This window comes from Rhinolophus sinicus, linkage group LG10 (genome assembly GCF_036562045.2).
Source record: "Rhinolophus sinicus isolate RSC01 linkage group LG10, ASM3656204v1, whole genome shotgun sequence".
In the NCBI taxonomy this organism is placed as follows: Eukaryota; Metazoa; Chordata; class Mammalia; order Chiroptera; family Rhinolophidae; genus Rhinolophus; species Rhinolophus sinicus.
The window spans coordinates 106,988,146-107,014,988 of NC_133759.1; the positions used below are offsets into that span (position 1 = coordinate 106,988,146).

General features: G+C 53.0%; 1 long non-coding RNA gene across 1 annotated transcript; it reads right to left on the minus strand.

Annotated features, from left to right (window-relative positions):
- Positions 1-5,599: 5,599 nt before the first annotated feature.
- Positions 5,600-26,059, minus strand: LOC141567315 (uncharacterized). Its single transcript, XR_012489893.1, has 6 exons — positions 25,797-26,059; positions 22,171-22,828; positions 17,103-17,334; positions 7,301-7,409; positions 6,426-6,575; positions 5,600-6,183 (listed from the first exon to the last, which is right to left on the minus strand). It is a non-coding gene; the product is annotated as an uncharacterized LOC141567315 (long non-coding RNA).
- Positions 26,060-26,843: the final 784 nt, after the last annotated feature.

The following is a 26,843-nucleotide window of genomic DNA, read 5'->3' on the forward strand; positions in this document are numbered from 1 at the left end:
CCGGGGATGGGGGCGAAGGGGGCAGGGGCTGAATCTTCTCTCAAACAGAAACCACAGCCTCTGCCCCCAAACAGAGGTCGGGTCAGCGCAATCTCCCGCTCAAAACCCTCAATGCCTTCTCATAACCTTTAGCACCACATCCAAACTCAGTCTGGCATTCAGGCCACTCCCACTTACCTCTCCAGCCTCATGGGCTATCGTTTTCACGCTATCGCTAGGACATGTGTGGTCTGATCACATCCCCATTGCCATTAGGGCTCACCCTTCATTCATTCAGTGAATGTCACTGTGCCAAGTGCTGGGAGTGCAGCCACAAACAAGGCAAGGCCAGCCGCTTGGGGCTTCCTGCCCCGTGGATGTCTGACGCCAAGCCACGAATCACCGAAATAGCCACCAGCCAGCGCCTAGTGCAGAAGACACCGAGAGTCCCGACTCCAGCCCAGACCACAGCAATGATGGGAGTTCTGGTGGCCATGTGTGGCTCTTCTGATGGCAGAAAACCACGAGGCTTCCCCAGGCTCAGGGTCCCCATGGAGATGCTCTTGGCTTCTGAACTCCAGGAGGTGAAGACAATAGCAAATATCCCAGCAGGTGCCTTCTCACAGCCACCACCACCACCTGCTCAACCCGGGGCTACATACACGTTTCCGCCAGAGTTTTATCAGCAATTAGGAAAAACATCAATGCCTGTGGTCTATTTACTCTTATATTCCAGCACCGACACTATTAACATTCTTGCTACTTATAGATTCAACCCACTAAGAACAGTGTTCTCACTCTTGGTGATGCTAAATAGAACCCGAACCCTGTGCTCCTGGAAAACAGAGGGTTAAAGGAACACCCTACCCTCTGTATTCTGGAAAATGGCTTATTGCAAAGAACCTCCTTCTCTATGTGAATTGGGGAAGAGTCACAGAGGCCCCCCTCCCCCGTTTACCTATGACAAGACAAGGCCAGACACAGACCTCAAAATCCCCTTCCTTTGCCCCATAAATGATTGCCTGAACTAGTTGTCTCCACTGGTCATTCGGAACAAAGTGCTTGGTAACCAACCTTTGGTTAAGCTTTGCTCCTCCCTCCAGGCCCTTAGAACTTAGGCCCTCAGCGGAGCTGGCAGAGAGCTCCTTAGAAACAGGCTGGCCTCAGGGTAAAACGCTCTCTCATCTTCTATCCCATCATGCCACTCTTTCATCCTACTTTCCCACACCGGGTTCTTCTTACATGTGTTTTCTCTTTTTTATAGACGAGATCTCTGTTGCTTAGCTCTGGAGATGCTTGCAGACCTGATGGTCCGTGCATCCGCCCTCTTGCCGGAATTCCCTCCCCTCCCCCTGCCTTGCAACAATCCTTTTGAATAAAGTCTTCCTTACTAAGCCCAGATTTGTTTTTATTTGATGCTCTTGAGAAAGTAACTTGGGGACGGTTGCTGATGACTCTGTAGTCTCAGGTGTTCAGAGCAGGCGATGTCAGAGCCTGCCCACCTGCCTTAGGTTCTACCGTGTTTCCCTGAAAATAAGACCTAGCTGGACCATCAGCTCTAATGCATCTTTTGGAGCAAATATTAATATAAGATCCAGTATTATATTATATTATTATATTATATTATATTATATTATATTATATTATATTATATTATATTATATTATATTATATTAAAGACTGGGTCGTATCGTATATTAAAATAAGACTGGGTCTTATATTAATTTTTGCTCCAAAAGACACATTAGAGCTGATGGTCCAGCTAGGTCTTATTTTCCGGGAAACACAGTAGGCAGGGCTCACAGTTGTTGGGGAAGTGTTTTCCTGCCCAAACAGATAAAACCGAGTGATTTCTAGGAAACAGCACAGCTGAGCTGTCCCAAGGCCATCTCCTCGAGTTCAGCACTTACCAAAATAGCCAGTAAGTGGTGATTAACTGATACAAAGACCCGGAGGCAAAGGAACACGGAGGTCTGCTCTCTTCTTGGAACCGGGAAGGGGAAAACGCAATAAGAACAAAACATAAATTAATTGCACAGTGGTTTCTCCTGCCTGAGCTGTTCACCCAAGGTCGCAGAGGGGATTGGGTGATGAGGCTAGCGTTTGACCTCCTGGCTTGCCGGTCCCCACGCTGCTCTGGTGGGCTGGCCCCCAGCCTACTGCTCCTCAGGCCTTCAGAGGTGCCCACCTGACCTAGGTGTCACCAGGAAAGAGGCTGAGCGGCAGGAGCTGCTCTGACCAGCAGGGGGCGCACAGGCTCCAACGATGGGGAGCAGGGAGGCCTTGCAGCAGAACCGAGAGCAGAAATAGGGGGTTCAAGCCCAATCTCCCCCATTCTTGCATCCTCCCAACAGCCTTGCAAGGTAAGCCAGGCAAGGCTGCCGGGTTCAAATCTATGCAAGTCGTGTGACCTTGGACAAGACATTTTGCTCTTCTGAGTCTCACTTTCCTTGTTTCAATTGGGGGAAATAATGGTGTCATGTGCCAGAGAGGACTCTGTGCCATGTGCCTCATAGTTAGGACCCAGTAAATATTAACAGCTACTACTGTTAGTACTGATATTGTTATCAACCCAATCTACAGCTGAGGAGACTGAGGCCCAGATAGTCACCCAGTGCTGACCAAAAATCCAGTTGGCAGCACCTGCCAAGCATGTCCTCACACAAAGTTCCAGAACCTTCCAAGTCTCCTGAACCAGAGCTCTCTAGTGGGAGAACTAGAGTGGGAGAGCTCCCTGCACTGTGTAAAAAAGGCTGGAATCATGTAGACAGAAAGAGCCCCGGGTTTGAGCCCTAGGACAGCTATTGACCTCTCTGAGCCTCAGTTTCCCAAGACAATGCCTTGGAAGTGGTTGGGAATTATGTGTGAGGTTTGTGTTCCCTGAAATGTTGGCCCCATCTTGGAGTTCCTGGAGGGCAGGGGCCATGTCTGAGGTCTCGGTTCTCTGGGTGGAGCAAGGTACATGTATGCATTGAATATTCTCCAAATACAGGGAGCTGTGCTCCTGGGGGGCTCGCGGTGGGAGTGGATTGATCAGAAACTCATATGTGGGTGTCGGAGGTGAGAACCTGGAGGAGGAAGGAATGTGGGGAGCAGTGAAGGGGGGCGGGTGTAGTTGTGGTATCTCCTTCTGGAAAGTGTGCAGCCCAGGGTTTTGCAGAGGCCATGTCCTGGACAAAGGGACCGGGTTAGGGACACTGCAGAGGATGGAGGGCCACTGGTGGGAAAATGCCACCCTGGACGCCCCTGCGGCAGGATGGAGCTGTGTTCTACAAGTCACACCCACGACCTCCGTTTTCTGCTGGGGCCCAGCATGTGGGGTAGAGAAGTGTCCACCAGCTCTGGATTTTTCCCTCTGTGTTGGGTGACCTTCAGGAGACCGCTCTCTGTGATTTTCCTCATAGCCTAGCCTGCAGCTCCATCTTTAAAAATAGTTGCAGAAAAGCCCATTGCTTATTCAATGAGCTCTTTTGTTAAAAAAACACAAAAAACACCCTGCAGCTTTGGTTTGTTTAGTTCATAAAAAGGCCAACTGTGATTATCATAGAGACTGCTCATTAAAGAAAAATAGGATGCTGGGAAGGAGCATGAGCGGGCAAGGGTGGGGAGGTGGTGGAGCCAGGCGGGGTGGTGGTCGGAGAGGCCAGGGCATGCTTGAGTGCCAATCACAGTCCCCTCTGGAAACCTGGGCCATGGGTCCGCCCCTTGAAGCTTCAGTCTTCTCATTTGTCTTTTGGGGATAATAATGCTTGGCTGGGCCCTGGGATTCAGAGCTGAACGAAACACCCCATCTCCTTCCACCTGCCCCATTTCCGTCGCCTTCCCCAGCCAAACTTCTGGAAAGAAGGGCACCCACTCAGGTCTTACCTTCCTCTCACTGCACTACTCAGTGCAGCCTGGCTTCCCACCTACATCTCTGAAACTGCCTTTCCCAAGGTTATCGGTAATGTTCACATGGCCAAACCCACGCTTTCAGTAAATATTCGTCAAGCATCAACTGCAAGCCAGGCACTGTTCCCAGCAGGTTTTGACCCTCACTGTGCCTGGCACTCAGCCACCTTGGGTCCTGGGTCCATCCTGCCTGAAACCTGCAGACCTCATGCTCTCCTCGGAGGCTGTGCCTTCTCTCTCCTTTTCTGACTTCCTCTCAATGGAAGTGGCTAGCTGCCCACCCAGCCTTTGTTTTTTTTCCATTTTCCTTAGGACGGGGGTCCCCATTCAATTCTGGACCACCATGAGTCCAACTAAATGACTTTTCCAGTCCCCTATACAGCTGGGGGTGGCTGATGAGATAAAAGCAGAAGTTTTGGGTGAAACACCTTCACAGTCCCCTTAAAAGGGAGATAGACAGCTTCTTTCCATTCGTGTAGCCACCATCCTAATCCAAGCCACTAGTATGTCTGATAACCTGGACGACAATCATTTTCTAACTGGTGTCCCACTGCCCCATTCTCCTGAAAGCTGCCAGAAGGGTCCTTCTGATGCAGAAATCCCTGACCCTGTCATCGCCCTGCTCAAACACCTGTTATGGCTCCCCATTACCCAGGAAGAAGCTCAAACTCTGTATTGAGCCAACAAGACCTTCTAGCCCACGGCAGCCCTCTCAGTTTACTGCCCTTCCCTCTCCCTCCCCCTCTAAACTCTGATCCTGCGCTGTCCCATAGAAAAAAATTCAAGCCACATATGTCATTTAAAATTTTCTAATGTTCACATTTAAAAAATTAAAAGAAACAGGTCTGATTATTTTAATATCTTTTAACGCAATACAACCAAAATATCATCACTCAACATGTAAGCAACATAAAGTTTATTAATGAAATGATGTACCTTCATTTTTTTGTACTGCGTCTTTGCCATCTGGTGTGTGTAGTTTCTTCTTCCAGCATATTTTAACTTGATCCATATTTAGATTTCATAAAATGTACAGTTGGAAAAATAGATTCGCATACCCGAGTTGTTCTAAATATAATTAAAAGTCTTTCAGTGACTGAATTAAAGATCCATTTTTAAATTTTAATTAATTAATATTAAATAAAATTTGAAATTCAGTTCCTCAGTGGTACTAGCCACATTTCAAGGACTTAGCAACCACCTGTGGCTGATGGCTGCCACCGTGGACAGCGCCTCTCGGGGTCCAGCCAGGTTGACCAACAAACTTTCTGAGATGATGGAAATGTATACACTGCCCATGCCCTCTCTAACGCAGTGTGGCTCTTGAGCGCTGAATCTTTAATTCTGTTCAATTTCCCATGATTGAAATTTAAAAGCCACATGTGGCCAGTGGATACCTTACCGGAAAGTCACTGTCATCCCCAGAACTCTCGCCTTCCAGCCTTGGCCCCTCTGCTTCCTCTGACTGAGGCCCGTGGTTCTTCCCCTTGGCTGCGTCTTAAACATCAACTCATTGTTATGTGACTGCCCCGCTGTGGTCCCCTTCACCCTCTTTTGTTCCTCATCCCAATAGTGACATTTTAATCATGACTGTTTAATTTTTCTTCCCAGGGAGAGGGTGAGCTCCATGAGGACCCTGTTCATCACTCTATGCCCAGTGTCCTGACAGTGAATGAATGAGTGAATGAATGAATATTCTTGAATGAATGAAGTGTCACACTGCCTGGAATTCCACTATTAGACATTTATTTGCTTCATGGTTAAACATTGCCTTTCTCATAAAACATCCACCTTCCTTTTTCAGCCAACAAGTTCAGGAGACCTGGGCTCCCCATCCCTTGGGTCCACTAACTCATGGCAGCAAAAATTAATCTGATATAATATAATGTAATATAATACCCAGTCTTATATTAAGTTTTGCTCCAAAGGACGCTTTAGAGCTGATGGTCCAGCTGGGCCTTATTTCCAGGGAAACACCATAGGAGCCTAGGTGAGGTCCAGACAGAGGGCGGGATGGGCCACAGCACATCTTGGCCAGGATTGCCTCGTTTCCGTGGAAAGACGTCAGAGGCTGTGATGGAGCGAGGGGGAAAGCCGCCCACCCAGCAAGTCCCTGACGTTCTGTGAATGTGACGCCTAGAGAAGGATGGCTGGCACAGAGCGACGTGTCAGGAGCAGATGGAGGATCCAGCAAAAGCCGGAACTCAACGCCAGGTGGGCCTGGAGCCATGTCAGCACGCAGAGAATCCCCAGGGAGTGAGCGGCACGAGGCTGGCGTCCCTCCCAGGCCCTGGACAGGGGCCAAGGCCAATTCTGTTGAAATATAACAAGACAAAGTGACCCCAGCTGGCTGGAGGGCATGGGGGTGATGGGACAGGCTGGCAGATGGGCAAACAGTAGCAAACAGTAGAAGAAAGCCCATGCTGTGATTTTGGCTGGGTTCCGCACGCTCACACACCTGTACAGGCACCACACCTGTGCAGGTGTGCACGTCCACAGACACGCACAGACACACTCGGTGGCAGGCTTATCTCCCCCCACCCTCCCAGCTTTACCACAGACACTGTCTGTTCCTAGAGGTACGTTGTCCTAGAAATCTCTTTCCATTCAAGGATTTCTTGGATGCTGCAGCCAATTTTCATTCCTGCCATGGAGTTCCGCCGCAGACCATGCCAGCATTATGTCTTGTTCATTTATTTTGGGTGCTGGAGAGTCAGTGAGAGGAAGAACCCTGCAGACGGCTCGTGTATTTTCCTCAACACGACAGCCTTCTGAGCAAGTACACCCTGGAAGCCAGGGCCTGGGAGCCATTCTCCCTCTGATGGGACTGGCTGGACCAGGCCCCTCGCTGGGAGGCAGGGAAGCAGAGTGGAGGGGAGTCCTTATGCACAGTGCACCCCCATCCCCACCTGATCCCCCCCACCTGCTCCATCCCCAAATCTTACGTCCTATGAGACCAGGGCCCGTGTCTGGGTGGTCCACCTTTGTAGCTCCAGCCCTAGCACAGTGACTGGGCCACAGAGGGTGTGGTGCATCCACCGGCAATCAGATGCCAAGACAGGATTTTATTAGGGAAATGCCTGTGTGGTGGGTTCAATAGAGTCACTCCCCAAACATTCATGTCCACCCAGACCTCAGAACGTGACTGTATTTGGAAATAGGGTCTGTGCAGACGTAATTAGTTAAGGACCTCAAGAGGAAATCATCCTGGACTTAGGAGGGCCCTAAATCCAATGACTGATGTCCTATAAGAAGAGGAGAGGACACAGACACACACAGGGAGAACGGCCATACGACAATGGAGGAGAGATTGAAGTGATGTGGCCACAAGCCACCGAGCACCAAGGACCACTGGCCACCACCAGGAGCTGGGGGGTTGACAGGATAGCTTCTCCCTCAGAGCCTCCAGAAGAACCAACCCTGTACATACCTTGATCTTGGACTCTGGTCTCGTGGACTGTGAGAGAAGTCATTTCTGTTGTGTTAAGCCATCTGGTTTGTAGTGATTTGTTGTGGCAACCCTAGGAAACTAACACAGCCTGAATGAGAGAGAACAGAGGGGGTTAGGAATGGCTGAGCACACTGTCAGCTCAATGCAATCCTATCACGAGTAAAGGAAAGAGGGAGGGAGGTTTAGCCTGCAAGTGAGCTCCGCTTATGTGCAGCCTCAGGAAGCTTCAACAAGGCTCTTGGGGAATCTCCGGGCAAAGCTGGCCATCAGCGTCCCGAGAACCCCAGGAATGGGTCTGCTGAAGGCAGCTGCTGGCTGGGAGCAATCCATGAGAAGGGTGCTCTCAGGGCAAACACAGCTGTGGATTGCAGAGCACAGCAGCTGTTGGGGGCTGCCGGTGTGTTCTCATGGCCATCCCAGTGGTTGAGCAAATGTACAGTAAAGAGGAGCTGCTGGCCTCAGAAGGACTGGATCCTTTTGGAGCAGGGCCCTTTCTCAAGGAATTGACATCAGAGAGAGACACTTCTGCAGAAGCCTCCAGAAGGCAGAGGGCCTATATTTCTTTCCTAGGGCCACCTTGAAATTACCACAAACTCATGCCTGGTGAGTTTGCAGAGCTGCCGAGGTCCTAGTCCTGAGGTTCTGCTGGCTTAAAATGACAGAAATGTATTTTCTCACAGTCTAGGAGACCAGTTAGGGAACCTGTCACAAGTACTCACCTCTGACTGCAATGGCAGAGTCCAGGGGTCTCCAAGACCACTCTCACTTCTGACACCAATTGCAAATTCAGGGGTCCCCAAGACCATCTTCAGGTTCAATAATTAGACAGGACTCAGAACTCACTGAGAGCTGTCACACTCATGGCTGTGGTTTATTCCAGCAAAAGAGACAGATTACAGTCAGCCAAGGGCAGAGGCTCATGGGACAGGGTCCAGGAGGGTTCCATGTATGGAGCTTCCAGTTATCCCCTCCCAGTGGAGGCGGTGCTAACATCTCCTGATAGTGACATGTGACAATGCACACAGAGTACTGCCCATCAGGGAAGTCCCCTGAGCCTTGCTGTCCAGTCTTTATTGGGGCTCCATCACATAGACACGGCTGATGGCCCACATGGCTGACCTTAGTGTCTAGCCCCTCTGGAGGTCAGGCTGATATTGCGTGGTCCCAAGCTTCATCCCTATTCACATTGTTAGACTTTCCGGCATGGCCCAAAGCCCCCAGGTAAACAAAGACATTCTTATCATGCAAGGCATTCCAAGGGCTTAGAGATCACCTCCCAGAAACCTAGGACAAAAGCCAGACCTCTTTTTGGATAAGGTTGATTCTTCATTAGATGCCCACAAAAGGACCTTGGACAAGATACTAAACCTCTTGGGACCTCAGTTTTCACCTCTGCAAAACAGGCATGTGGGCACCTTCCTTCTGTCATTAGGGGAGGATTATGTGAGAAAACATCTATGAAAGCCCCCAGCCCAGCCCCTTGCACACAGCTGGTCCTCAGGAAGAAGGGGGCAGTGTTGTCCCAGGCTAATGACTGACTCACAGGTGATTCATCCCCAGCCTCGGGACAAGATCTAAGGGTCCTTGTCCAGGGTGTGGGGCTCTTAAAGGTGAGCTGACAGTCCCAGCTGCAGAGTAAGAGATGAGCTCATTATGTGTGACCTTTTTGATGAATTATAAAGAGCTCAAGTCACATGCTGAGAATGGAGAGGGAGAGATGTGAGGCTACCAGCAGGCAGACAGGTATATTTTATTTCTGAAGGAGCAGAATTCTGGTTCTTTACCAGGAGAGCTGTGCCTCCGTGCAGAATGACCAAGCAGGCTAAGGGCTGAGAGGTGCTGAGCCAGGAAACGGGGGCCCATCAAGAAGAAGGAGCAGGGCCGTGTGTCAATGGTGCCTTTTAGGGGACACTTCGCTGTGTTAGAAGTTCAGGGCTGTGTCAGCTGCTGGCGGTGAGAACTTGTGCAGATTACCTCACTCCCTGAAGGTGTTCTTTTTTCTTTTTTTTCTCTTCCTTGAGAAACGTGCTCACAGGCCAGGGCTTTTGCAGGAGTGGGAGGCCCTGGCCTTCTGGTGGGGGCTCCACTGGGCAACCCTCCCTGAACATGAATGCTCAGAAGGCAGATAGGGGGTGGGCAGTGGGCAGTGGTCCTTGGATCGCCCACTTCTCTGCCCTTCACTTCTCTTCCTGACTCCTGAAATGGGCTCCCAATGGGCTTGGTTGGAACCCCTAATCTCTTTTCAGTTTTCGTCCCCACAACCTGCTCCTTCCAGCCTTCCCACCTCAGTTGGTGGCAACTCCACTCTGTGGTGTCTCAGGCCAAATCCTGTGACCCCCGGATATCTCTCTGCCTTTCAAACACCATATCCATTTGTGAACGAATCCCACTGGCAGCCTTTGTAATGTATCCAGAATCTGCTTAGTTCTTTCTAAGTCTACTGCCCCCAAACTGGTCCAAAGGCAGCACCACCTCTCACCTCACCTGGGGTATTGCCATCAATTCTTCCATCTCCGCATGGTCTAGTCTCAGCCCTTTACAACCTGTGTTGATTAGGCCTCAGCCCTGCCACAAACGTTCCCAGTCTCCCCGTCTCTCTCAGATCCCTGACCTGCTCCCTCTGGACCGCCTACCTACACGGCAGCAAGGGGATTTCACTGGGCAGCGGGGCATCGAGGCTGTGGCAGGGGCCACCCGGCCCTCTCGTGCTGGACATGCCCATCCTGAAAGGTATCAGAGTAGCCACCGGGCACAGGAGGTGAGCAGATACCACCTGGGGCCTTCAGCTCTCTCTATAACTTCTACCAAGTGGGAAATACCCCATGAATAGCCAGAATCTGCCCGTGGGAAATACGTAGGCTGCCATTTTGTTTCACGATGGCAGCCAGAATCCCAAAGAAAACTCTAAATATGCATACACATGTGTGTGCGTGCACAGACACACACACACACTTGGCTCTAGGTTCTTTATGTGATTTGACTCATTAAATCCACAGAACAGCCCACAAGACAGGTTACTACTGTTGTCTCTAGATGTGTGGGGTTTCCCTATGTTCTCTTCAGAAACATTGTAAATATTATCAACAACAGCTAACTACTGGAAATTCTTCCTGGGGCCAGCAGACAAATGTGAAACCCTACCTGGGTGGGCTGGAACACACCCCTCCATTGGTTTGGTCACTAGGGTCTTGGGAACCACTCAGTTCTGGAATAAAGATGGAAGAGTTGACATCCCAGACCACTTCTGCAGTTAGCATGGGGTGGAACAACTGGCAATTTGCCACCGTCACCACCAGGCGTCACCATGGGGCACGGCTGCGATGACAATACTAACAACTGATGTGAGCCCTGGGCTTGTATGAGCCAGGCCCATCGCTAAATGCTTTCTGCTTCTCTCTGCTTTAATCCCGCCAACCAGCCAGCAGCAGGGCAGAGGGGGGAGGTGACCTCCATTTTACAGATGAGGAGACTGAGGTTCAGAGAGGCTACGTAATTTGCTCCAAGCCACTCAGTGGTGAAGCTGCGAGCTGGCGCTGATACTGGGGGATTCACTCTGATTGTCTCCACTAGGGGTTTTCATCCAAGGCAGAAGAGACCTGCAACCTCAAGGGTAAGTCCGGTTGCCCCTCCCCCTCCAATGCCAGAGGCGGGAGCACTGGTGCTCTTCTCCCTGACTCTCCACTGCTGAGCGCCTCTCGGGCCGTCCAGCCTCTTTTGTCTCTTCCCCTCCACATTTTTCACAACCTGCCAAGCCCTGTGTCCCCCGGGATACCCGTCATAGTTTTCCAGCGGCCTGTCTACTCCTTATCCAGACTCTCCAGCCTCTACCCAGGGACCAGTTTCCAAAAATACACATTGTATCCAGCGCGTGGCTGAAGGGCAGGGCAGCTGGGAACTGGGGAGGGGTGGAGGGGGTGCGTTGTGTGAGAGTCAGTTGGTGGCTCCCTGGGATGGAAAATTTTACCCAAACTCTTGGAGAGGTGGGTAGGGACCCACTCCAGACCCTGAGGCCCACGCATGGGGAAGGGTGTCCAGACATCTGGTCCCCCAGTCTCACCGGTAACCTCTGACGGCCCCAGCATGGGTGAGGAGGCTCTTCCCCATTGTGAGGGCAGATGTGCGTGCAGGACCATAAAACCTAATGCATTTGCCACCAGAAAACGTTTTAATATAAAGGCACTCTCCACTCTTTCCTAGACAGGCTTGTCTGATGAATAATAGCTCGGATGAGCCCAATAAAGTTATAGGTGAATGGAAATTAGGCTTTTAATGGTCTAGTAGCAGCTGAGGGCTGTTCACGCTGCCTTTTTATGAGACCAGCATAGAATTCCACCTCCTTCTCCATGCCTTCAACTGCACCCTGGAGCAAAGGTCCTTGCAGCTGAGACCTAGAATGTTCCTTTAACCCCTCCCAATCTTTTAATCTTCCAAATGGGCTGAGGTGTCATAGATTGTCCTGTCTGCCTCTGACCTGCCCATCGTGGGTTGTACAGAGACCCGGATCTATATTTACAGCTCCTCTGTTGATGACCAAACTTGAAGGAGAGAGCCGCGGTCCTGCCACGAGCAAAGCAGGAGCAAGTCTGCATCTGTGAGACATGATTCTGTTTGACAAACTTGCCCTGTGTCTCCACTGTGTCCTCAGCTGGGCCACACTCTCCTTGGTGGGCACCGTCCTAGAAAGGCAGGTGCAGGCCTGACGGACACAGGCAGGCGAGGCGAGAGGGTGAAGGTGTGGCCGTGGACTTCTGAGTCACCACCACCGGGCATCGTCAGCTCTGAGGCGGGTCTGGAGGAAGGCCCTCCCCCCATGCACGAATGTGGAGGATGCTGTCTACCTTCAACACACTTTCAGGTGCAACCTGGATCCCGGCCGGGCTGGCTGCATCCCAGTCCAGGCTCCACGTCTCTCCTGTTCCTCCTCCACCTCTCATTCTCCCACAGGAAGCAAGCCTGGCAGAGGACAGAGATTAAACCCCAGGGAGGGGGATTGGGTACGCCTGGGGGGGTATCACTCAGAGAAGGCTGCCCAGAGAAGGGGAAGTTCCTCTACTTGCGAACTTTTGATCATTCAGATTTGGCCTCAGAAGCATCTATGAAGAGGTGGTCTGCCAAGTGAGCAAGTGGTGTAGGCAAGGTTGTGGGGGGAAGGTTCATACACTGCGTTTGAAAGACAGTGTTTTCAAGTACTGCCGAGAACTTTGCAGTGGATGGATGAAGCCAGCTGGGCAGGAGGCCAGTGTCCTGGCAGCAGCCTAGAGACCCTGACTGCCCAGTGAAATGACCTGGACTTTGACAAAATCCCAATGCCACCCCTGCCAAGGCACTCTGATTTCATTGGCCTGAGGTAGAGCCTGAGCATTGGAATTTTTAAAAATCTCCCTGGATAATTTCACTGGCAAAGTAGAGAGAGGCTTGTCTGGAAGTCAGAACAGCTGCGTTCTGCTGCCTGCTCTGCCCCAGCTCACTGGGTGACATTGAGGCCAGCTGATGTGCTGAGCCCCAGCTGGCCTGTATTTCCCTATACGAAGGCAAAACCACATCCACTCTCTTCTGCTCCACAGCACTGGGGGGGAGGGAGATGCTGATGGTCAGTGCCCCCCTGGCTAGCAGAGATGGGCATTCCCAGAGAGCTGCCAGGATGCAGGGTTTCATTTCTTCTTCCTCCACTTGGAGACCACACTGCCCTGAACTCTCCGGGATCATGTGCCTGCTCCCTGCTCTCACAGCCTGAGACTGGCGTCCCTTACAAGCGACTCCACACACGGCCTGAGACCTCCTCGGGGCTTCAGTCTTTTCCCAGCACACAAGGATGGGAGAAAGGACTTCCGCGCTTTGGCCCACTTTCCAGGCTGGCTCCGGCTCCACTGCGGCCCAGGGAACTAGGGAGCTTGTGATTGGTACAAAGAACCACTTTGGTCCACGGCACAGTTTCTCCAGCTTGTGTGTTTCAGCTGCCCTCCAGTGGCCTGGAAAAACAAAGCCAGTGACCCCTCTGGGGGAAGGGTTTGGTTGCCATGGACAGGTTTTATGTCTCAGCCTGAGTTCTGCTGCCTGCATCTTCCCAGGATGGAGCCAGCCCTGCTGGGCAGGGTTCTAGCTCAGCTGTGGTCCTTGCCACCCATGGTGGGGCAGGCCACGCAGCACAGAAGAAAGTTCAGCTTTGCACCCACAGCCACAGTCACAGTGACACACATGTGCTGAGTGCTTACTCCTGCTGCACTCTCTGCAATCACCTCCATGACTGCCCTATGCACTTCCCCTACCACCCTCGGAAGTGGGTGCCATTCAAGGCAAGGCTACAGCCACAGCCTCTGGCTGGTCACTGCTGTGGACATCTGAGGACACTCACTGCCCCGGGCCACGTTCAACAACCCAATAGTGATGCCCTGCCAATGAGTCTTCAGATGAGGTAGATGGTCCAGCAGTTGTTAGAACAGCTGTGTGGGTCAGTGGTGGGTGGGTTTTGCCACAACTGAGCCCTCGCCATCGGAGAGCGAGGTGAAGTGCAGCAAAGCTGACTGGAGGCAGGCCCTTTTCCAGCGGTCAGTCCGTGCCCTCAATGGTGAGGCCCCAGCAGCCTTAGAATCTACTCACGTTTCTGTCCAGTCCATGCTCACCCCTGGCCCAGCCGGTCCTGCCGGACTCAACACACTCGTCCTTCTCCACCGTCAACCAGGACAAGCAGCCAGCCGACCTCCAGGGGCTACAAATGAAGCTGATCAATGGGAGGGGGTCAGTACTCCACCCCCAGGCCCTGAGTGGAGGTCGGCTGTTTGGGAGGGGACGCTGAGCTGACACCCTGGTACAGGGGAGTACGAATAATACTTCATGTGGAGTCAGGTTTATTTGGGCTGGAGAAGCAACCCTGGCGTTTACTAGCTGTGTGACTTTGGGCAAGTCACTTGACTGCTCTGAGCCTCACCTTCCTCCTCCCCACACTGGGACTGGCAGTGACTGGGCCCACTTCACAGAGCGGTAATGAAGATGACAAGAGATGGTGCAGTAAAGGTGTGGATACTATCAGAAGTGTTAGTTATAAGGATTGTTAGTACTGAGTCGTAGGTGTCCAGGGTGAGGACTCTGCACTGGCTGGGCCACAGGGTGGACTTGCAGTGGGGAGGGCCTTTTGTGCAGAAAGATGATTGGTCACATCTGCCTGTGGGATCCAAGCTGGGTTTGCATGAGCCCTGTGGTGATGAGCCTGGGCTTTCGGGCCTTGCAAACCTATCCCGAGTCCTGGCTCTGCCACTGCATCAGCCAGAAACTGCCACAGCAATGCTGTGTAATAAAGAGCCCAGAGCCCAGGCTCACAGTGGGAAGCACTTATGCTCACTCTCATGGATCTGCAGGTTAGCTGTGGGCCTGGGTGCCAGGGCTTGGCAGGGCGGCTCTGCTCCGGCTGCAGGCGGGGCTCAGGTCTGCTGCAGTGTATGCATTCCAGGGCTCAAGCTGACCTGGGGGCCACAGCTCCAGGCCATGGCAGAAGTAGGAGGGGTCAGCCCAGTCGGGTCAGTGCATTTGGAGTCTTTCCTCCTCTGGCACCTGCTTGTATCCCGCTGTCCACTTACCCGATGGACAGGGATTAGTCAACATGTGCTCAATAATGCAACAATCTCACCACTTAGCAGCTGGGTTGCCTTGGGCACGTCCCCTACCGTCTGTGGTCCTCACTTCACTCATCTCTGAAGTAGGGAAACAGGCACAGCACCTGCCAGCTGTGAGTGGGCGTGGAGACAAAGCCTGGAGGGTGCTGGCCCTGCGCCCACCCGAGTGGCTGGGACTGATTACCTGGGGTGCGTGTCATGGCTGGCAGGGCCAGCGCTCTCTGTCCATCCCAGGATTTCTGCTCCTTATTTGAGCAGGCGTGGGGGTGGGGCCTTTCTTCTCCAGATTCTAAGCAATTAGATGTCAGCACAGCCAGCTCAGGCCCTGGTGGTCCCCACAGGCCTGCAACTGGGACACGGCTGAGTCCTGACAACAAGCATTTCTGAGGGTGTTGGAGGAATTTTTCTGGGAAGCTCTCGGCCCCGATTTCTGGTCCCCCTGACAGCAGTTCCATGCCTTTATTTCCTCCCCATGGCGAATTCCATGGATTCTGACTCTGGTTTCTATTTTCTAGGACAGGGTTCTCTATTCGCTGCTCTTGTGTGCAAATCGTATGTGCAGAGGGTGTAAACCACCATAATGGCCGCTTACCACCCCCACCACAAACCCTCCCCAAACCTGGCCTATTCTGCACGTTTCTATAGCACCTTCTCCTCTCTTTCAAGAGCTCTGCTCACATGACACACATTTGCTGGTGGGGACCTACGAACACCACTGGATGCTGGCTGTTTACAGGCACTGGGGGTGGGGGACACCCGGCTCTGACCCTGGGCTGCCTGCATTTCCTGGGCTTGCATCACGCTGTTGGACCCTCTGTATATATTCCTGCTTTGCTGGCCGGTAAATAGGGGACCCGGTCTCATTTCTCTTGCTCACACCCGGGGCAAACCGTGGGCACTGGGAAGGGAAGCAGGCTGGTGCTGAGTGGCAGCCTTCCTACAAAACCACTGCCACCTCCAGGGGAAGTCCTGAGCCCTTGGCAGCCTCGTCAGCATGCCCCGAAAACCTGTCTCATAACCAGCGTGGCCACCAGACAGCCAGCTCCCACGCCCCACAGGCCTCAGACCTCTTGGTCTGGAAAACTAGAAATCATGTTTTTTTAAAAAAACTTCTGCTGACAGCCTGAGAATCCTGTGATATATGCGATTAATATGAGAAGCAATATCATTATTCTGTTAATATATTATTCATTTCACTCATGATCTATTCTCTCCACACTGAGCTGAGAGTGAATTTTCCCTCCCTGTTATTTTAATAGAGCCGCATTTTAAGTGGTGAGAACCTTACATTAAACATGCATAAAATGTAATCTCATTTAGAATGTGCTCTTCCAACCCTTCCACCTCATACACACGAAGACAGCAAGGCTGCCCAGCCTTCCTGGGACACGCGGAGAACAAAGCCGGCCCTAATTCAGGAACGCGTCAAAGCTTCTGATTTGGGCCGTGCGCTCCTCCGCGGAGTGAATCGGCTCTGTCCCGGGGGCCAGCACCTGAGGCTCAGCTTTCATTCCTGGCAATTGGAACATTTCATCTGACTTTTTGCTGCTTGCTCAGCAAAACTTCAGTAGGGGCCGGAGCACTTCCCTTCCGGCTGAGTGACTGCACCCCAAAGTGGACAGTTCCCACTGCCCTTGCTCCTGCCCCACTCTGATGCTCAGAAGCCATGTGGCAGAGAAAGGGGGTTGGCTTCTGTCCCCCCCCACCCCCAGCATTTGGCAACTCTGTCCTCGGGTACCCACAGGTCTGTGCACAGTGACCCCCCCAGGCTCCAGCTGCCTCCCCAACGTCAGGAATGGGGGGGTCGCCCTCATGGCTCCCACGATGTCTCAGCCACCTGGTGGGTGTTCAGTGGCAGAATGGTGAATGCTGCTGTTCTAGAATCACCAAGTCCTCGATGCAAAGCCCAGTCCCCCTTCTTCCAAGTGCCTTTGGCAAGCCAGTCATCGGCCCTCATCAGAAAGAACGTGAGAGACAAGTCACCCAGGGTGAGCAGGTACCAACAGCCCTCACCTATAGCCCACCTATGGGCTGTGGGTCTGCAGACAGCTAGGGCCTCCCTGGGATGGGCTCTGCCCTATTTTCAGGAAGCCACGGGGCAGAGGGAATACCACAGGTTTGTGTGGGCCAGCCCGGGAACCTGCCATGTGCTGGTAAACCAGCAACTGACTCACCAACACAACTTGGGTGCCCAGATCTGGGGGCTGGGGCTGTCCTCTGCTGGGCCCAGGCCACGTTGAGGGCTCCTGTGTGGACCCAGCCTCCTCTGAAGCCGGCAGGCCCTCACGTGCCTTGTCTGCCGGAAGAGGCTCGTGGGCTGGGATGGGCTCTTCTCCTCTTGCTTTCCGGGCTCCCCTGTGGACCCACTGTGTGATCCTGGGGCAAGCCTCCAAATCTGCCTGTATCCTGGGAAAAGAAAAGAGCAGTTGCTCCAGGTGGCGTCTCAGGCTGAACCCCGTGATCCAGAGGCTCCCCCATTCCCCACTGATGCTAAAAGGCTGCATCTGTGGGGCTCTGGGCTCTGGGAGTTTGGTCTCTAGGGTTCAGTAAGTGGCAAATTCAGCTACTTGGCAGGAGAGACCCCTCAGCCCTTGTGATCTGAACTTGGCAGCCCCAAGCTGGTCCCAAGGCTGTGCTATTACTCTACCTTCCTCTTCTCTCTCTCCCTCTCTTTTCCTCCCCTTCACTCCTCCCCACCTCCTCCCTGGCACCCCCCACTCCTCCCTGTTAATGAGTCCCAAGGAGATGCCATGTGCCAGGTGTCGCCTTTCCTGTTGGCAGGCGAGAGGCCCTGAGAGCCCCTGGCATGTTTGGCTCTGCTGAGCGTGGCCCTGACTCATGGTTTCCATGGCGATGGCACTCGTGTAACAGCCTTGGCTTGTTGCCAGGGCAGATGACAACCATGACAGCCAGTCAGACTGTGTCCAGCTGCACTTGCCGCCAGAGGAGAGAGGATACTGAGTGGGGGCAGCTCCCCTCCCTTCTCTCTGACCACTGGGGTCCACCCTGGAGACTGTACCCAGGAGGGCAACCCCTCTTGCCTGGACAACCTCAGCAGGGATGTTAGGGTGCAGGAGGAGCCCTGCCGGGGGGGCCAGCACCTAGGAGCAGGCCAGACCATGCCACTGCCTTGCTGTGCAAACTTAGGCAGGACTGTGCCCTCTCTGGGCCCCGTCTATATTCAAGGAGCTGCAGGGCCCCCCGGCTTTCCTGGGAACAGATGCCTGGTGTGGAGGGACCACTTCCCCTTGTGCAGGTATGAGCACTGTCTCTGTCTGCAGCCCTTCCTCTTCCCCAGTGCAAGGCTGGGCATGGGCTATGGGCCCCTCCCTGTGGCTTCAAGAGGACCTGGACCCAGGTGATTGGGCTACGTGGCCTCTCTGTGACACCGCTGGCTCCAGGCGGGTTGGGGGGTGCTCTCTCTCCTCAGAGAAGGCTCATTGCTGTTCTGAACAGCTCAGTGTTCCTGTAGATGCTCATCAGAAGGACCACCTATGGGGTCACGCTACGGCCCCCAAGCTTGCAGTATCTTTGGGCCCTGTTGCTCCTGACAGTACCACAATTCTTAGTCCCAAATGTCTCAGAATGGACAGCGGAGTAGAGATGGTTGGGAACGGGCGCCTTCCTGAAGACCCTCCTACACCAGGCCGGTGGTGGACACTCAAACCCACACTCCTTCCAGTCACCTCCCGTTGACATTGCACACAGAACTGTTTTGCAGATTGCAGCCCTGTGGGAAGCAGAGCATGAATCACTGCTATCTCACCTACCCACTGCAGCAGAACAGACCTCCCCCAAGCAGCTGTCCTGTTCTCTCCCTGGGCTGGCTGGGGTCAGCAGGGCTGTTTTTGCAGGCAATGTCGTCAGAGAGTGGCTGGGTGGTGCACTCTGTAGCTCAACAGGGCCCTGGGATGGTGGGGCTTCTCTCTGCTCTACATAGTGTAAGAATCTGCCTCTTCATGTCCTCATCCTGACCTCCCGCAGGTGAGTGCATGGCCTCCAGCTTCCCCTGCAGTAGCCTAAATGTACCAGAGGATGTCCCTGGAGCGTGGGTGAGTTAACTTCCCATGGGAACCACTTTGACCAAAGACATAGAAGATGAGATGAAGGGGGGAGATCAAGTCTCCTTTCCTCTTTTTGAAAGACTGTTCTGACGCAGGGCTTCTGTACAGCCTCTGGGCAAACATCACACCACGGCCAAGTGCCCTGGGATACCTCTTTGTAGCTGCAAAGCAGTGGTCAGTCCAGGAGCGTGTCATTCTGTTTGAGATATGCTCTATCCCATTCCCCCATCCTTACTCTCACAGCCTTGGGACGGCACTTTCCAGTAAGGCATTAGCACTCAAGTGTTGCCTCGGGCCCTATTTTCGAGAAAACTTGGACTAAATAGACACAGTGCACAGCTTACACTGTTCTCCGTGTCCCAGAGAGAATGGACATCCCTCCTGGGGTGGGATAGCAGACAACAGCATGGGCACTGAGGTTTAAGTTCATATCCAAATCCGGACTCGTCACTTAGTGACATGTGACCTGGACAAATCATTTCGCCTCTCCGAGCTCCAGTTTCCTCATCTGTGAAATGCAAATGTATTAGTTCGCTGGGGCTGCTGTAACAAATTACCAGAAGCTTAGTGGCTTAAAACAATAGAAATTTATCCTCTCACAGTTCTGGAATAGGGAAGGCTCTGGTACCACAATTCTTTGCAGGTCACAGGGGTGCTGCTGTGGGGTCCCCTCTAGTCTTGTTTCCCCAAGACCCCACTCCCCCGAGTAGTGCTCTGCTGAGTGCTAAACTTGCCCAGGCCTGCCTCTGGGAACCTTACCCCAGCTAAGCCTCCAGTGGTTCTGGGAGTCCTCAGGTGTCCCCATAAGGAAGCATCTGCCGTTTCCTTCTGCTATTTCTTTTGCTGAGGCCTCTGCTGCTTGACAAGCCACGGGAAGCCCTTGCTTCAGCTGCCTCCTCCCACCCTCTGAGAGACACCATGCAACTCAGTGACTTCCCACAGTAAAGATTTAATTCTGGCTCACACCTCAGCTGGACGTGGGCTGAGTGGGTGCTTTGCTCCACGCAGTCACGCAGGGGCCCAGGCTCCTTCCATCAAATGGCTCCATCTGCCCTGGGGCCCCGGAATCCAGGGAGGGAGGGAGCATGGAGGAGGGTTTGAGGGGCTAGGCCTGCAGGGTGGACTTGCTTCTGCCTCCATGAATCTGTCTGCAAGGGGCCTGGGAATTGTAGTCAGCATCCAGGTCTGGATATGAGCCCTGATATGTGCGGTGTAGAGCCTAGAAATGAACGTTTGCCCCCAAATAATAACATCAACAGCAACTCAATTCAAATGCAGTCTGTGCCCACTGAGAGCTTTGCAGTGCCTCCCTGAGAGGTTTGGAAAGTGGGTCCAATTAAGCAGCTCCACGGGGAGGATAGACCCTTGTGGACATGGGGAAACAGGAAGCGGGATGTACAGGGGCAGCTGAGAGACTGTGCCCACTGCTCAGAGTGTGAGAGGATGGGCTGGGCCTGAGAGTTGGCGCCCTTGCCGGCTGCTGGGCTCCTGGCCACATGGCTGGACAACGCAGCTCTGGGATGCTAAATGCTGGTGGGTGTGTCCCACTGTAGGCTGCTTCCCTGGCAGGGCAGGTCCTGGGCTTTCAAACCAGTAGCAGCTGCTGAGCCCAGCGGGTGAGAACCTGCCCATGGGGACCCTGCCACAATCACCAGCAGCACTTCCACTGCTGTCATCCACCATGCTCAGGGTGCCACCGCAATTCTCACCTCCAGGGCTGTAAGATGTGGGGAGATGAATGCAGGGTCAAATACTGGTGCCACCTTTTCACTGCTGTGTGACCCTGAGCTAGTCTCTCAACCACTCTGAACCTCAATTTTTTCCATCAATACAGTGGGGACAGTAGCAGCTGCCTTGAGAGATGGTCTTAATGGATTAGAAATCTCATGTAAGCACCAGCACCTGAAAAGCCTCTAGAGAGCATGGCTAGTGTTGTCATGGTGATGAAGATGCTACAGAGGATGGAGACGGCTCCCGGGCCTGGTCCCTGCCATACTCCCCTCCCCCACCCTGTTTGTCCTTGACCAGCTGGATCTTAAGAAATGAGAGAAACAGGACCTGCCTCCTCCAGATTATTCATTTTCAGAAAACCTTGCCTGGAACCAGACTCATCTTTCTTGGGCCTCATCGTTAGGAGAGTGTCGGGGCCCACCCTGGGCTCAGCAACATCGAGGTGAGATAGCCCAGCCATCATTAAAAAGAGCCTTTGAGCAGGGCCCACCACGAAGCCCCCAGAGCCGATGCTGGGAGGCAGATGAGGGCACTTCTAATTTGACCCACTCTCCAGGGCACTTGGAAGCACTAGTCAGGTGACAGTCCGGGCGTCTCCAACACCCCTCCAGCTCTAATGTGCTACAACTTTAGGACACATCAATTCTTCACACAGAACTGCGAACATTCGCTGTCCTGGGAGAACCCTTAATGACCATCCACCCTCATTTCACAGAGTAGGAAACCGAGGCTTAGGGACAGGGAGGGACATGCTCATGGTCACTCTGAGCCGCAGGGGCTCTGACCCTTCCTACAGCCGCAGCTGGTCCTGAGTCCTCATCCCAGTTCCCCTGCCTGCCCACCTCTGTCCCCACATCCTCGGGGACAGGTCTGTACTGCTCACACCCTCTGCTGGTCTCTGACACAGCTGAACACAAAGAACAGACGCTGCAACTTGGCCTCCTGTGTGACATCAGCCCTGATACCCCCTAGGGCCCTTATTTCTGAATTTAACCTCCTGTGACAGGTACGCAGAGCCATCTCTGTCTGTTGGTTTAGAGACAAAGTAGATCTTCTTCCAGACCCCAGGTTGGGCTGCCTCAGCACCAGGATACCGGGGCTCTGGCTTTGCCCAGCAACAGAGAGCTGCCCGCTGGGCCACTTTGCCCAGCCCAGGGAGAGCAGAGCCCCTACTGAGTTGCTTTAGTTTTACTTACTCATTTTTACTGAATAAACATAAAAGTTACCATTTCAACCATTTTTGGTGGCATTAAGTACATACACATAAATGTTGCCAACATCCATCTCCAGAACGTTCTCATCTTCCCCAAATTGAAACTCTGTCCCCATTAAACACTGATTTCCCACCCCTCTCCTTTCAGCCCCTGGCATCCACCCTTCTACTTTCTTTCTCTACGAACATAACTACCCTAAGGACCTCATATAAGTGGAATCATACAGTCCTTACCTTCTGTGACAGGGTTATTTCACTGAGCATGTCTTCAAGGTTTATCTACATTGTAGCACAGGACAGGATTTCCTTCCTTTTTAAGACTGAATAATATTCCATTGTGTGGATAGATCACATTGTTTCCAAGTATCCATTCATCTGCTGATGGATACTTGGGTTGCTCCCACCATTTGGCTCTTGTGAATAAAGCTGCTACAAACATGGGTGTGCAAATATCTGGTTGAGACCCTGCTTTCAATTCTTTGAGTGCATACCCACAAGTGGGATTACTGGGTCGTATGGTAGTTCTACTGTTGATTTTTTGAGGAAATCATCTACTTCTTACACGCGTTGCCATTTGTGAATCTGCAGGAGAGCCAGGTGCATGCAGGGAAAGTCTAGCATCTCTTCCAAAAGGCGTTGGCAGCATGGCACGGGGGCTGGGGAGGTGGGTGAGGCCTGTCCGCCTTCTTGCTTTCTTCAGGCATTGCTGGCGAAAGATGACATTTCGGTGTCATCAAATTTCCAAGGGAAAGAAGAAAGGAGCTTTGGTGGGGAGGCAACACGGCGCAAGGGCTCCTCCGGAAAAATCTTGTGATCTGGGGAGGGCGAGAGCTGCAGGGGGTGGCCTTTGTTCCATTCTGTACAATTCAAGTCCTGAAGCTTCACCCCAAGGCTTGGTTGGCAGGTATTGAGATCCAATGGGCAGGGCAGGAAAAAAAATAATTCCATTAGTCAGAAGTGTGGCTGAGTCAGGACAAGAGCCCCGTTCTACACACGGTGAACAAATGTGGATGACAGCCCTGTAGCCCATGACACATGTGAAATGCCTCTAGTCGAACTGGACTCAAAATGACCGTGTCAGCCCTGGGAAAGGGATGGTCACTCTGCTGCCCCAGATCGGGAACCACGCCCCAGCCCGAGGCCTGGTTGAGGAGGCTGAGAATCCATCTGACGGATGAGCTCAGTGTGTGCTGGCCCTGCTGGGACGGAGAGGGAGGGAGGATCCAGTCCCTGTGGCCCTCAGAGCAGGAGGCAGGTATGGGAAGGGGGCTATGGTGCAGGATGACCAAAGAAATGGCAAATGCCAGCACAGGATGTGGCATCCTGGGGCTCTACGCAGGGTTCAGAACCCTGAGTTCACGATGGATCTCAGGGGTCGGCAACTTCCTGAGACTGCCTGCAACAGCGTGCGTGTGTGTGTGTGACAAAGAGCACATGCGTGAGTGTAACCGTGTGCATCTATCAGAGGAGAGGGTCCAGGGCTCTCCTCAGGGTCTGTCCCCACCCTGCTCCCCCCCACAAAAGCTCAGAATCACTTTGACAGTCCGCCCTGGGACCTCACTCGCAGGGTCCCTGTGTGGGCGGGTCTCTCTGCTCCCTTCTGCCCCCATACTCCGTTCTCCACAGCAGGCACAGGAACCCTTGGCAAAGTCCCAGTTCTCATCACGTCGTGCTCCTGCGTGGGACTCCCAAGCTTTCCCTTTCTCGTAGCTGTAAGATCTGCTCCTTGTTCCATGGACAGCAAGACCCCTGACCATCCTGCCCTTCTCAGTTTCCCTCTACCCTTTGCCTACACTCTCCACTCCAGCTACAACAAACCCCCTGGGTGCCCCATCTCGGGGGACCGACTGTCCAGGTTGCCTGGCACCATAGGGCTTCCCAGGACAGGCCCAGGCATCCAGACAGCTGGTCACCTTAGCTCCATCCTCTTCCTGCTTTGTCAGCCCTGCTCCCTCCTCTTTACTGACAGCGCAGCCCAGCCCACCCCACTGAGTTAGGGGCCCCTCATCTGTGTTCCCACAGGGCCCCATACTTCCTGTCATAATGCCCACCTTGCTGTACTGAAATCGCTTCACCCTCTCTCTTCCTGCTGCCTTACTCACTGCAGCATCCCCACACCAAACATACCATCTAGACTGACTGACTAACGTGTGGTCGGCCAGGAGGGACTGGGTGATTCCACACTGAGCAGCCCTGCTGTCCCCTCCCTGCCTGGACACCTGCCTTAGGAGGGGCGACTCTGTAGTTCCGGGATCAGTCAGAAACATTTGATAGCCAGCAACAGAGAAATAGTTCTGATACAGTAAGCCCCTCCCCCATGTAAAGAGGTAAGGCCCCCTCCTTATTGAAAGGGTCTGGGGGTAGCTCACAGAATTGAAGGGGAGGCAGGAGGGAGATTCCCACAGGAACATGACCCATCTGAGGGAGTAGGGCAGGGCTCACTGACAGCAGTGTGATTCAAATTTCAGCTAGGGGGCATCAGATCAGCATCCTGGCCAGAGCAGGGGAGGGCACTTTGATTGACACTCCACAATGCCAGGGCTGCCATTAAAAATACCACAAACTGAGTGGTTTAAATGACAGAAGTGTATTGTCTCACAGTTCTGGAGGCTGGAAGTTCAAGATCAAGGTAAGGTCACACGCTGAAGTACCGGGGATTAGAAGTTCAACATATGAATTTGGGGAGGGGGAAACATAATTCAACCCATGAGACCCACCAAGACAGAGTCCAGGGGACGAGATGGCCCCTCAACACAAAATGAGGGCGCCATCCCCTAAAGAAGGGAGAGTGAGCCCTGGTGGCTTCAAGAGGGACTCACTAGATGTCCAGGTGACTAGGTGACAGTGGGCCACAGTGTAAATTGACAACTTGCCTTCTCCCACATCAACCTCGCTCTGGCTGTAAGAACGCAAACGTCAGTCGAGTTGACCTGGTGTACCCGCTCAGCAGGTGTTTGCTGAGCAGCTAGAGCTGCTCTGTTCAGGCACGTGGGCGAGAAATGTAGGCAAGACAGACAAAACGCCTGCCCTCCTGGGGCTTCTGTCCCAGGTGAAACCCCCCTGAATATCTACTGATCCCGTTCCTATGGGGTCCTTCCTGCTGTGGTCTCCTTGCTCAGACATGATTCCTGCAACACTTCTCCTGGGTGACAACTGTCACCCGAGGTGTCAGCCCCCACCACGGCCCCATCCATCTGTCTCCCCCTCCCCATCCATCTGTCCATCTGTTGTCCCTTCCCTGTGTCTTTCTTTGTCTTGAGAACTAAAACAGGAGGTGAGTTTATCAGACACAAATTACTCAAGGACCTTATTCATTTTGTGCAGTAATTAAATAGAAGCTGCTTGGAAGTATGATTACAGATTAGCCCATCAAAGCAAATTAAATCTTTGAAGAGTAATGGTCTAATTAGCTTCCAGATTCTGTCATTAAAAAAATTCAAATGCCCTGTTGTCCTGAACCAGGAAATACCGGGTCCCGGCTGTGACAGGCATCAAAGGGACATTAATATCAGGTGGCTGTGGATGCTGAGAGGAGGAGAGACTGCAGGTGTAAACCCATTTGTCAAGATTAACCTGGCCGGCTAGACTTCAGCTCATTATTTATGTAGTTGCCTGCTTCACAGGGTCTTCTTTTTAGTACGTTTGTGGATAAACTGTTCACTCTGGGGTCTCTTGGCTCCAGATCTTGGCCGGGCCCCACTCCCAGGCCCTTCCTCTCCCAACCCCAGGACTCTCAGCAGCTTTTCCTTCTTAAAGCTGACTGCAACCATCTGTCCCAATTTCTCAAGACCAAGCCTGTCTCTGCAGCAGACAGTCTCCCCCACCCCGACCCTGCTCACATTCACAGTTTTCCCACTGACCTGGGACAGAAGGTGGATGAGATTCTGGAAAGTTCTGGAATGTGCAGGGATGTCTCGGGTTGTGTCTCAGTCTGAGCCCTGACTGTGTGTAATGGATGCCCATGAGTCGTGGGCTCCCCTTGGCTCAGCTTCCAGAGGGTGGGGCTCACCCAGCAGAGCTGACAGTGCTGCCCTAAGCTGTTGCCAAGTAGCTTAGGTCCCTTCTTTCAGTAGCAGCACTCAGGTTTTCCCGTGGGGAACTGCCCTCCATGCTGGGTCCCTGCCGGTTAATCCCATGCCTTGGGCCCAGGAATAGACACGTGATCTTGGTCTGGCCAATCAGAACCCTTGATTCCCCTGGCTAAAGTGATTGGTGCCTCAAGCCAGGAAAATCAGAAACATAGTGGGGCCACGTGGGCTTTATCCACCGAGTTGCCGAGTGGGAATTCTTGGTCTGGCTGCTGGAGGGCTGAGCCTCCTGAGGACGCCCTACTCAGAGGAGAGCCAAAGACCAGGGCAAACTCCAGCACTGGACCCACCTGGGCCAGGAGTGAGGCTTGTCTGGACTTTTCAATTACTGCACTAGCCTTCCGGGTTTTACTTTGGCTAGTTTGTTAGAAGGCTGGCAGTTACAATTGAAAATGCTTTAATTCTACAAGCTTCTCCCGTCTCAGCACCCCCACCCAGGAGGCCTGGTGGCCACCCATTGCCAGATTCATGGCGCTCTGGCCAGGCCTCTCCGTCTGCAGTCGTCACTCCTCGGGAGAGTGACTGTTGGGGCCTCTTCCCTGCGGGTCCCCTCAAAAGCAGATAGGACTCATTCTGCACGCCTCTCAGAAGTGGGCACTAAGACCATGTTAGAATTTTATTAGGAGAAATGCCTCAGAAAAATATGAAGGGAGTCAGGAAAGGCTGGGGCCATGAGCGCATGGAGCAAGGTGGGCCCCCAGGGAAGGTGAGGGGGCCGGAGGGAAGGTTGGGTGCAGCATCCTGGACGCCACATAGAATAAAGGACGCTCGGTAAGGCTGTTGGTTGACCTGGAGCCCTCGTCTCCCCCTCTGTCACCC